The sequence below is a fragment of the Battus philenor genome, unplaced genomic scaffold (assembly GCF_028537555.1).
Source record: "Battus philenor isolate CCGP_79_NKW_IND1 unplaced genomic scaffold, ilBatPhil1.0.hap1 SCAF_13, whole genome shotgun sequence".
NCBI classification, from domain to species: domain Eukaryota; kingdom Metazoa; phylum Arthropoda; class Insecta; order Lepidoptera; family Papilionidae; genus Battus; species Battus philenor.
The window spans coordinates 4,994,713-5,007,679 of record NW_027181675.1 but is presented as its reverse complement, the minus strand read 5'-3'; the positions used below and the strand labels follow the sequence as shown (position 1 = coordinate 5,007,679).

The following is a 12,967-nucleotide window of genomic DNA, read 5'->3' as shown; positions in this document are numbered from 1 at the left end:
TAATAGCGAACTGTCTACTTTCAATATGAAACTAATTTCTATGCGTTTTAAACGTAAAACTGACATTCAATTTTATTGCTTAAGAACGCATTGCGGATGTACCAGTTTTATTAATATAGGAGGCATTATTAAACCTAAACTTTGCTCATCATGTATCTAGATTACCTACAGGATGAATTAAGAGCATTAATTTGTTGCGTTGCGATTATTTTTTTTTTTTCGAAATTGGAGAAAATCATAAATAGCGTTCGGTATACCACATAGCGAGCAGGATTTTTGACCAGTGGGTCACGCACCGTAATACTTCAAGCACAAGGTCGACAAACGACCTTATTAAGGTCCTGACTTCTTCCCATCGGTCATATGGAAAAGCCTATGTCCACCAGATAATTTTCCTCATTCTTTCATTGTAATAAAAAGTATTATATCATAGATAATTTTATTTTAAAGTGAAATAAACAACAGTCAACGTTTATTCTACTTCAAGACGAAGAACTAAAACAATCTAGGCAATTTGAAACGTACGTGACCGGCTTGTTTCGAGTATGAGCGAAGGCAAACTTTTCTTAAAAGGGAAGAAACGTGTAATATTGTATTTTCTCTTCACATGGTTGAATTTTGGTTATTTAGTGTTTTCTTTATCTTCTTACGTTAAACCAAAAATTTCGTTATTTTTGTCCTGTAAAATTTATAGTTCAAATTACATAAACGCAAATATTATGTTCGCTACTGGACATAGATACCCTTCACAGATTTCCAAACGAACCGGTTAGAAGCGGTTAATATGTAACATCTTTAGCAGCGGGTGCCTTACTGGGTGAAATTAAGATACTATTTTTTACTTGAAACATTGAACTATATTTTATATTTAGCTTTTCAATCAATCTATGTTTCGGTACATTAGTATTTTTATTTCAACCAAATAGTGCGCTTTGAGTTTCGTTGCAAACGACCATAAATTCTGTTATTCCTTTATAACAAATTTATTATATTCACGTAGCTTTATTGTAACCGTACCAAGTTGGTTTGCAGTTTCAATTTCCAAACCAAGTTTCCAATTTTTATTCCTAACCGCTAACTTGTTACGAGAGCTCCGCAGGGGCTCATAGCGGGTTCACTTAACCTGTAACTAGCAGTTGAGGTCGGAATTGGGAATTCGACAATTGCTATCAGGGCTCGCACTCGATCCGTTCGATAGTCAGTTGAATGTTAACATTACTTAATTAATTCACGTAATGAATTATTTAGTTGTTCCACTCAAAGGCCAAAGCTTCAAATATTAATTCCATTAAGTAGTTTAGTTTCGACAACATCCTTACGTTTGTATTGGAATGTTTTGAAATAAAATTATAATCAAAAGATCACGCATTTGACGTTGTCTTTCTAGAATTAAAATAATTAATGTTGTCCTGGTATAAACCAGACATCTGTCGCTCATTTATTTGCAATGAACAACGATATAATCAGGACTATTTATATAAAAATGTAAATTTTAGATAATATTATTATATACACTTATAAATACACGCACATGAAAGAGATGACCAACCGATAAAAACATTCATAATAATTTTTTATAGTCAGAATAACATTAATAAAGTTCTCTGTGTAATCGCTTTAATAATAAAGAAAATCTCAATGCATTATGTATGTTTTAAAACGCCTCGTTAAAACAATGGATATTTTTAGCCTGCTGTTAGGAGCGTTGAATGAACGAAGTAGGTAATTCCATGATAAATTTTACAAAGCACTTAGGAACAAAAATTTGTTTTTGTAACATTATACATAATGTATGTATGACTAATATATTTTTACTCTCATGTGTGATTTGTGAATAACGTAATCAATAAATATAATCGTGTCTGTTAATTAATAACTGCAGTATTTATGATTTTTGGTTTAAATCTTGTGTTTACATGTTTTGACATTTTACTACCTTTCTTATTAGAATCAGACTGATTTTTTATTTTCATCTGTTTTTTTTAAACAGCATATTTCACATGAAAAGCTGTCAACTAAATTCACCCAATAACTAATTTACATATTTATTTACTTCAGGTTCATAGTTATGCAAACTTGTTTTTAAACAGAATATTCGAATTTTCATTAGTAATCAATTAAAAGTTAATTATATTTTTATCTGTAGAAAATGAGATCTGCTTCGGTATCTCTTTATGGTACTTAAGAATCTGCCTAATAAGCTCTTTAATCTCACCGGCCAAAAACTGGATTTATTATGCTGACCTTACTGACCCTAAAACCCTCTTAAATCAGCGTTATCAAATTAATGAAAAATCAATTTAAAACTGTTAACATAGAAACTGGATAGAAAACTAAATAGCTTACATTAGTACGGTACTATTAATATACTATGAAATCATACATATTAATAATCATTTACTACTTTGTCATCCTTACAAATCTACTTTCGTCTATTTTTCTTTTTCTTTATTTAAAGCGTTTTATTTTGAAATAAAATTCCCCCTAGAATCAAAAAGTTAGCATATCGGTGTATATTTATAAAGAACAGTAGTAGTTATATGTAGTAGTTATTTATGTATGTATAGACTGTAACCTCCCATTTAAGTACTATTAGTAAGTATGGTATTTTTTATGTACATGTAATATTATATATACATATCACGTATATATATTATGTACTACATTTCTAAAATATTTACATATCTGCCTACATCTCATCTCTATTCTACTATAGATTGATTGGTATAGAATGCCTAAAAGGCATTAGGTCCGCAATTACACCAAGTGTAAAAAGGTTAAATATATAAATTATATATACATGTAGGACACTGCATGAGGGCAATTTCCCTTTCGCAACACCCTCGTGTTAATACACCCGTACGTCGGAAGCGTTCGCTTCTGTTCCACTAATAATGGCGGGACAACAATCGATGCATTTACCCTATTCTAGTAATTCCGGTGCGCGGTGTGATTTCAAACAAAAGGAACTCGGGGAAATTCCTCGCCTAATTTCGCTTTCATTTTGGATTTCATTATGTTGTTTTTATTGTGATTAATCATAATAATATTATAATGGGATCCGTTAGTGTTATCACCATTATCATATCAGTCCAAAGACGTCCAATACAAGAGCGTTATCCAAAGATCGTCACAGTGACCGATTTTAAACTGCCCGCATCTAGTGTCTCCCAACAACTGATATAGTGAAGAACTACCCCACATGAGATTTTCACGACTCCAACGGCCAACGATTGCATGAGCAATGTGCTCGGACCACTTCCATTTCGGATCAATTCTTCAGTCTTCATCAGTGACCTTGGTTCTTTTGCAGATCTCATTATTGATTCTATCTCGCATTGTAGACGTTAAAAAGTAAACATTCAGTCAACAATATGCAAAATTACCAACAAAACTAAATATGTTACATTCGTTTACATATTTTTGCAATTCTTCTTTAAAATCACGCCAGTTATTTGTGATCATTGACCCCACGTATAGTTCAAAATTAGAACTCTATTTTTATTGTGTTGGAAAGAAACTGACTGCTTAATACGCGGAGGAAGGAAGGATGTAGTAATTTTTTTTTTCTAATAACAATAAGAGAAATTGATATGCAATCTCTTGCGCTTAAATTTAATGAATTTTTAATATATTTCAATGTCGCAGAGACTGCGGTTGGTAAACAGATAGCTATAACGCATCTGTTTAATCACAAGGACGCTTGAGTCATTCGTTTCTTAGAGAATATTATTAACCAACACCATATGTAGTAATATGTTTCACATTTTATCTATATATTATAATATTCTACCGCATGAAGTTAACTATAAATTATAAATTAAAATTTCAGACTATTTTAAAATGAATTTAAATATCATACTTTTATCATTTCAACACGCTACTTCAATATATTTATACTTAATGACTTTGTAACTTTTAATAAATTATTTCGGGACAGCTTTTGCATCCACCATCGTGATTAGAAAAAGTAGTAGTAAAAAAATAAAATGTTATCGAGTAGAGTATACTTTAGTTTTATATAACTAAGGGCTTTTATTAAATATTACAACTCCATAAGCAATAAATGTAGTAAGTAATTTTGAAAGGACCTTTAAATTAAATTTCAATAAATTCAAAAATTATACTCTTGGACGTCGACTCCTCGTTATAGAATACAACGTGTTGCATTACAAACCGAGTTCAAATAAAAATTAATTCAAATCCACGCATCGCTATTCAACACTTAATTTATTCGCAGTGTTAAATAACCAGCTAATTGCAGCAACCGTTCGATATTCAAATTTGAAATGCTTGATTAGAAGTTGACGCTAAACGTTATTCGCGCGTAACAGTATTGTGCCCAATCTACAAGCGTTAGCATTGCTCATTGTAAGGAAAAAAGCCACGCCGTGCATATTTACGCACAGAGTTTTTGTGCAAGCACGTGAAATTAATTGAAAATTGTGCAAATACGTATCATTGGGCTCACCGCAATGTAATATGAATTAAGCCAAGCTTCATTACGCCCTCATAATCGAAAATCAACAAACATTGGATTTTTTAAAGGATACATGTAATATTGTCAAAACTCTCGAACACTTCTATTATATACAACACTATACCTATGTTCATACATCATTATAATGCTTATATTAGAAAACTGTATTTCTCGTCTAATTAAAATTTCTTATTTGGTTTCGACTCACGTCACATGTTTGACGTCTTTTAATACCTCTGAGATTTGTATAGAAAAACAGATTTTTTTTAGAATATTTTCCCCTTAATGAATACATAATAAAAGTTTGTCAAATTAGACCAAATTGGTTTATTCATTCTTATTTATGTTTTTTAGCAGTTGAAAGTTTGGTATAGCCGATTATTATAGCCAATTTTGATTAAACTAATAGTAAATTAAATATTTGTACATCTCTATACATAACTTCTCATTATGGGTTGGTCAAATTTCATAATATAGTTTCTCTCTTGAATAGATATCTATCAGGTGAAATGAAATTCCGCAGTTCATTAAGCTCATTCTACGCTTTTACCTGTTTGTCCTACTTTTAGAGAATAAGTAATTATTTTCCTTTTGTTTTGCGGTTGGCGAATAAACGTTAATTTTTATAACTTAATTTCCATTATTTCGCGTCATTGTGGCATTTAGTAGAATTCTATTTATTTTTGGTTCGTAACAGTCTCCTCGTTTTAACATATTCATTAGCAAAAAGCTCTTACCATAGTTTTTCCCATGAAAAAATAAATTTTATATTTTTTAAATTAAATACGTTCTTAGTCAACTTTTACTTAGCGAAAAGGATATTCCTACAAAATTTTAAATATCTAATCACCATGGGTAAAGGAGATATCGTGATGAGTAAGTCCATTGATGGTAACTATTGAGGTAATGGCTCTCAAGCCAGCTGGTCCCCGCGAGGGAGAGGCTATAACTTTTCAATTCAAAGGAAAAGCTTCAAAGAATCAGAAGAAATAAATATTATATTCGTTACCGAAAATAAATATATAGGTTTAGCGGAAGTTAAGTAAAGAAATAGTAACAATAGCGGAACAGGAATGGAGAAGGAAGGAGAAGAATAGATAGTTTTAACTGTGCTGGAGGAGGCTTATACCCAGTGTGGGGTTTCAACGATAGAGTCTAATATAAATATAATGTAGCTTCTATGATAATTAAAAAGAAAGTTATTGGAAACAAAGGTTTTTTAATATTATTACCGCTACTACAAGGAGCACAGATAAGGTATTATACCCTAGATGATTGTTCGCTTTCGTCACATATTGGTTTTAAAATGACTCGTTTAATTATATAAAAGACTAACGAAGCATTAAAATGGTTTATCAGCATAACATAACAATTCCAATAATTAGGCGAGAACCATGATAGAATTCATAATACTATCGGGTTTTCACACGTATTATGTTCTTAATTAACATACATACGTATGGAATTTACGATTGGTTACAGTAAATGCTATACGATATTTTTGAAGAATGAGTTTTTGATTACTTCTCATGTTCGTTTTAGCTGCAAAACGGTATTTTTACCATATTACGTTTAGCAAGAATTGAAAGAATCACGAATTCAAGTTATGTAGAAGGAAACGAAAAATTTATCCTAACACGAGTTAATGGGTCTAGTACAAACCGCAGCGTGTAAATCGAATCACGTTCATGCAGCCGCTCTCAGCGCCGAGTGCTGTCGAGAAAAAACAAGTGAATATCCCAGATGTTCCCACGATTCTCGTTCCGGTTAGATTGTAAGCACTGCAACAGACAATTAGTGACAAGCAAATCAGTGCCTCTTGCTCTTTGTTGTAATGAGCATGTACCAACAAAAAACAAAACAAATGACATTGCATGTTTTTAATAACAATTTCGATACCTTAAATATAAAGTAAGAATTATAAGAAAACAAAAAGAAAGAAATTCATTAGTATGATCGAATATTCAATTTTTATATTTTATACATTAGAGCCTGTATCACAAGAAATTAAATTCAGACAGTTTATAACTGCACCAATGTAATATATTTGTTATTATGTATTAATGATAACGAAAATCTTATGCTTTTTCGATTATTTTACTTCATAAAATAAGACAAAATCTTTAGACGACAAGACATACAAGGATTATTAGTAGGTGTAAAAGCTCTAAACCTTTTATTTTTACTTCCCAATCATCGTGAATAATCACTCTGAAACTCTTTTCGAATGCAACGAATCAAAATCACAATAAAGATTGCAGGGACTTATACACACACACACACACATGTATATATATGTGTGTATTTGTATGTATGTACATGAGAAAGCGATATACATCCAAAACGATCCGAATCTTACTGTATCTTTACGGTATTTATTATTTCTAAACCCTTCGTGTTTGTAACGTACATTATTTTACACCTATAAGTAATTACGTTGCACAGTCATAACGCGCCCTATTTTATTGAGAAGCTACTACCGCCCTCAGAAATAGTTACACTTAAGGTTTAGTACCGCCAGCGTTTTGAACATTTCGTCTAAACGGTGCAATTACATTAAATTAAAAAATATAAAGGCATCTGCATGTTTCTCGAAGTAAACGCGGTCTTAATCTGGATCAAAAAGCCCGCGCTAACGATCGCAGACGCTCGTTTCCAGCGCTAGAATATAATTGCTTTTCCTTCACGACAAGTTACGACATTTTAAGTGAGACTCAGATTCGCCCAACGTTGAATTAAGACATTCAACTCGAACATCATGTTACTAATAATCAACAACATTTTAAGCAAAGTTTTTTTTTAATTATAAAAAATTGGTGTATTTGTGATTGAACGAAAAATAACAAAAGTTCTTATTCTCCAATGTAATTTAATAATTTTCTTTGCTAGGTGAAAGCCTATAACGGATGTTAGGATATGACATACATTTATTCACTCTTTTTACACGTTGTTTAATGGCGGACTTGATGCATTATAGGCATTCTCTACCAGTCAACCCAAGAAAGGGCAGAGATAAAAAGTAGACAGGTGATATTATTATGTAATACTATCTTTCTTCGTCTTCTCTATATTATCTAATACGGACATACTTAAATAGGAATATATAATTTATACTTAAATTACACATAAATTAATAAAACGTACGCTTTATTTTATTATTTTTTAGGTTGATATTCAAAAGTATTCTAAGTTATATAAACACGTTAAAGAAATATTTGTGAAGAAATATGCAATTCTTCGCAATCTCCGGCTTCAGTGTAATAACATAAGAGTTGCATCCGGCTATTTTTCTTGCTTATTCATGAAGATGTTGTCCTTTAGCGCTAAAATTCTTTATCCTTACTAATTTCAGCATAACTTCCTTATATGGTCATAGCAAAGCCAACTTTCATGTTCATTAAGGTAAAGACAATTGTACACTAAATTATTATAGTATAGACTATAAATTGCGTACTATCTATTTTTTATCTTCTCTTAAAAAAAATGAACTTTTTCAAAAGTAATCTAATGAGATTACTTAATGAATCTGAAAAATAGTTTGCAAAACAAGCAATAATTTAAAATTTAACAAACAAGAAAAATTTGTTGGTTATATTAATCAAAATAAAATTCGTTCAAGGTATGAAAATATATAATAGATCAATAATATATCCTTAGAGCGTAGCTGAAAGTAAGTTTTAAATATTTTTCTTCTTATAGCTTCAAAACAGGTGATATAATATAAAAAGCTAATTTAGCATTTAGATATATAACATTAATTTATTTTTACACTGGATACTACTCTTACGACTCATAGGTAAAAGCTAGCAAATAAATAGGAATTGCTATAATATTTGGTAGATGAACACTACTCCTATCCATTTAATACCAAAAACAAAGGACAACCTACTTTATTCTGATTAATAACCGAACCATTTTACGAATGATTTACATTAGGAAAATCACAGTCGAACGCAAGCTCATTTAACCGTACAGATATTCCCCTAAATACACACGTAAGAGAACGTTAAGACGCATTGCTTTGTATAATTAAACACCTCGACGGGCGTCTCGGTGAATTTACGAGGATTGTTTAAAACCGTCTCGCCATTTGTACCCTGCGCCCTCCGCTAATACTTCCTCGCAGCTGCCCGCCTCGGCGACTAAATCCCGCTGGAGTTGACATTTTAGAAATATTAAAACCATGCATTATTCCGATTGCCTTCAAAATCCAAATAATTTAAAATTACACCTCTTAACTTTAAATACGCGTAATATTAGTCCAAAGCGAACTGCAAATATTCCGCTCTTTGTCATAGCGTCCAAAGGTGGACATAGGCCTCAGCCATAGATTTCTTATAGGACCGGTTGCAACCGTTTACATTCAGCGTTTTGCGACGACTTACACAAGGTCCTCTGTCTGTGCGCTTGCTGCTCCGTGTTCATCAATTAAAAACCTTAAAGACTCCATACTTCGTCATCTGATCTGCGCGCTATCTGCCCACTGCCACTTCAACTAGCCAATCTACTCAGCTATGTCTGTTATTTTAGTTCGTTTTCGAATCTCCTCAAGCCTATTCGAGATTTACAATCGAGATGTGCATGTTCAGAAAAACTTTTTATAAATTCTTATATATTATTAGTTAAGTACATTATTGAAAAACCGTATAAGTATACGCTTTCTCATTTTGGCACTTACAGGTACTTAAAAATACGCTATCAATAATTCTACCAGTTTTGAAGCTTTTAATATCTACTCAGATGCATATGTTTAAGTATGAACAAATTAAATTCAGATATTACGTTATACAGCTGCATTATAAAAAAACAATTTGGTCATTATAGTACACAAACCTGTTGGCGATTAAGTGCCTTCCTCAAAATTTCACTTCATATAAGCGTATTTAACGACGAAGGCGGAATCGAAAGTTCAGGTGTCATCACAAAACCCCGGAGACAATAAAATTAAAGATTACTTTTACGCAATAACTTTTAAAGTATACGATGAAACCGGTAGTTGATTACGAATCAGGTTTGGATGGTTCCAGAACTCTGTCGGCATTTTTTTTAACTCTTTGTACAAACAATGCATTTAGCAAAAACAAAAGCTTTTAAATACTTTTTGGGCCACTGCAGCATTCTATTCTGCGCACGTGTGAGGCGTACGTAATGAGCTCCTGCGGTTTTTTCCGCAGCGCTCACCTACATGCATTTCTAGAAATGTACGAAAGCGTGTGCAACACAAAATAAAACTATGTTTGGAACTTGTTTTCTAAGCATTACTAAATCTTTAATTTATCACCATAAATTCCCGAGTCAAATTACGTCATCATTATCATCAAATAAGCCGGTAGACGCTGACTGATCTCGGGTTGCCTGCATTTAGCGACTTCCCGCGGTCTTATAACTATGTCGTCGGTCTACCTATAAATGGTCTATCCACGCCGCGTTTACCGAGTCATAATGGCCACTCGAGAATCTAATTCTTTGTGCTTCATCAGTAACTTTGGTTCTTTTTCAAGAAATGCGGATCTGTTTCAAATGTATACATCTCTTACTTTGAAGATCGTATAAGGATACGTTGTAAGGAGAACACAACATAAAATACTAATGTTACTTTGTATGACTTTCCTCAAAATTTATAAAATCCATTACGGTTATTGTTATGGTATTATTTAATGCAGCAACTTTCGGTCTAGATTTATGATCGGATAACCGCGCTTCACAAGAAGTTTCAGAAAATTTATTCAGACAGTTATCATTTATGTATACAGGGGAATATTCTCTGACAAATTGCTTTTCGTTACTTGTAGTGTTTCGCACAAATAAGACACGACTAAGGAGTAATAGGTAATACTAGGAGTAGTAATACCTTATGTTAACGACCATCATGTCTCAAGAGCGGCGAACGCAAACATAACGAAAGTATATATATATAACATACAATTATATGTATATAACATATAAACATTTTTACTCATGACCTCAATTAAAGTTTATCAGGGTGATGAAGTCTTCTTAGCTAGAACATTGCTTCATAGGAGCATGTTTGACGTCTTCCGACGACCTTAACAAAGTCGTCTGTCCACTTAGTTGGTGAACGCACTTTAGAAACTTAAGACCCCAGCGGCTATCTGCTCTGCGCGATGCCTGGTGTTAAAATTAAGTTAGTTAGTGTGTTAGTTATAAATAATATATTAGTCTTAAAATAAGAAATACCGTGTGTTTCTTTTTTCAACGAATAATAGTTACACTACGGAGGACTACAGCGATTTAGCAAACCTAATAATTTACAAATAATAATAAAAAAAAAATTCTAGAAGACCATTTCCCTAACAATCGTTTCCGATAGGATATTTCGAAGAACAGTTATTTCAACATAACCGAACGACGTGGATACTGTTTTTTCTTATCCTGCATACAAAGGATATATTCGAATATTCGCAATACCGCTGTGTTTAAATAACGTAATGATGTAGATTTATCAACGTTTTCCTTGACATGTCGATGACCTCGCCAAAGCCTCATGTTAAGCCTAGTCATTAAAATCTGCCATTATTGCGACTCATCTAAAATTCCTATTATTAATGCTTAGTTATAACTCTTATTATTTTCGACAAACGTGTAATAACAAAGCCTTCATGTGTGAAAGAAATATGCACACTGATATCATACGAAAGTATAAGTATTATAAGTAGTATCAGAATGGTTTATAATTTTTTTTTGTTGTAACAACGGAATTATAATTGTTTTAATTATGTTTCTGACATTTTACGGCTGTGAGTGTTTTAGTTTCAATTAAAACTTAATTGCTTTCAACTTAAAATTTTAATGAGGAATAATAGAAATGAGAAACACGAATTTAATTATATTTTCGGTAAACAGCACTCATTCCTTTTTTAATTATATTTAGAATAATTTTTTAAATGCTCTAGAAAAAAAACATTTTTAATAAACTCAAGTGTACTTTATAAAAGTAGAAATTAGACACGGTAACTACCTAAAAACAAAAACCAAATACTATTAACATAATTTACACATATATTTCATTTAATATATTCAACTGTGTTAATAATTCGTTACCGCAAGCCTTTCCGCAGCTTCTGTCGAAAGTAGCGGATTTTATTCTTCCATCGCGGTTCAAACGAATCCTCAAACATCTTTCTCGGTTAAAGCAATAAAAGTCAGTCATTAATATGAACCTACATTTTTTAACATTTCTTAACCTACATTTTTAATAACTTATTATTAATTTATTTTTAAACTTATAACCTCATCTTATCAGCCAGTAGACGCCCACTGCAAGGTGTAAGGCCTCCCTCAAAAATCATCACAATAACGGACACTGTTGAGACCTATAAATAATTAATTAACACATTCCTATGTATAACACGAAAAAGAAATTGTTAGTTGAAGTGCCCGTATCTATAATAAGTGGGTAGATAAATCAATAACAGTGACGCTGTTAATGTTTTTGATAACAAATTAGGTACAGACACTGATAGCAATTGAAAATGACGAAACTTGCAGGTGATAATAATTATTCACAAATGTTACAACCTAGAACCGAAATGTAAATTATCACCACAAAAATCAAGAGGAAACTTTAACCGATATGTTTTCTTAAAACTTTTTAACTTTGAATTATATTATGTCGATGTTTGAAATTAAAATAAACAAGGCAAACGTAACTTGAATCACCTATAAAAGAATTACTAATCGACAGTAATATTTACAACAAATATGTCTTGAGTCATTTTAAATTACGGAAAGAGGATCGTATATTTTTGTAACAAGCAAGGATAACTGTATGAAATTAGTAAACTATATTTTTATCAAAGTGCTATAGAAAGCATATTTTAAAAAAATATGTTTGTAAATAAAAACGTAAATTAAAAAGCAATGTTAGCGTTAACCGATGAAAAATATATAAAGAAAATCATTCTAGTGCCAAGATCGAAAAGTCAATGAACCGCTTGACAGGAGAGCATAGAAATAAATCACACCGCTAACAAAACAATCCTTAACTGACCGAACATCATAAGGACCGGACAAGTGACATTCCGAATGCATCCGATCACATTACTATTCGCAAAGCATATAAAGCACCGACCTTGAATATTGACTGGAGTGCTCGTCGAACAGGTAACCAGCGCTAATCCAGTGGACCACTTATATAGTATATTTCAATAGCACATGTCACTAACAATCCACAGGTAAAATTCGAAAGCTCGCGAGTTGTATGCGCAGCCTTGGCACGCGTCCGACCGTCACGGCGCGCAGAGTACAACTGAGGAAGACAGAGGCGCTGAGGTCCTCTTGGTCGGAGGTCGGAGGCGATTGGAGGACGGAGTGAAACGGGATGCGGCAGCGAGATGCGCGCATCATACTCGGCTTCCGTCCATGGCTCTTGACAACATTCTGCGGTGGAAAACTTGAGATATTTGTTCCGGGCTTGCCTAAAATAATTAACGTTGAAAATGCAGTAGCACAAAAGGTCGGAACAAA

At 32.4% G+C, this 12,967-nt stretch overlaps 1 protein-coding gene across 4 annotated transcripts in view; it reads right to left on the bottom strand.

The window, feature by feature from the left end:
- The window catches only part of Pgant9 (polypeptide N-acetylgalactosaminyltransferase 9), a 140,895-nt gene extending 128,162 nt beyond the window's left edge, over positions 1–12,733 (bottom strand). For all 4 annotated transcript variants that reach the window (XM_068777113.1, XM_068777112.1, XM_068777114.1 and 1 more), the window contains exon 1: positions 12,573–12,733. The gene's annotated coding sequence lies outside the window, so the exon portion shown is untranslated. The remainder of the gene's footprint in view (positions 1–12,572) is intronic.
- Between the last annotated feature and the right edge of the window lie 234 nt (positions 12,734–12,967).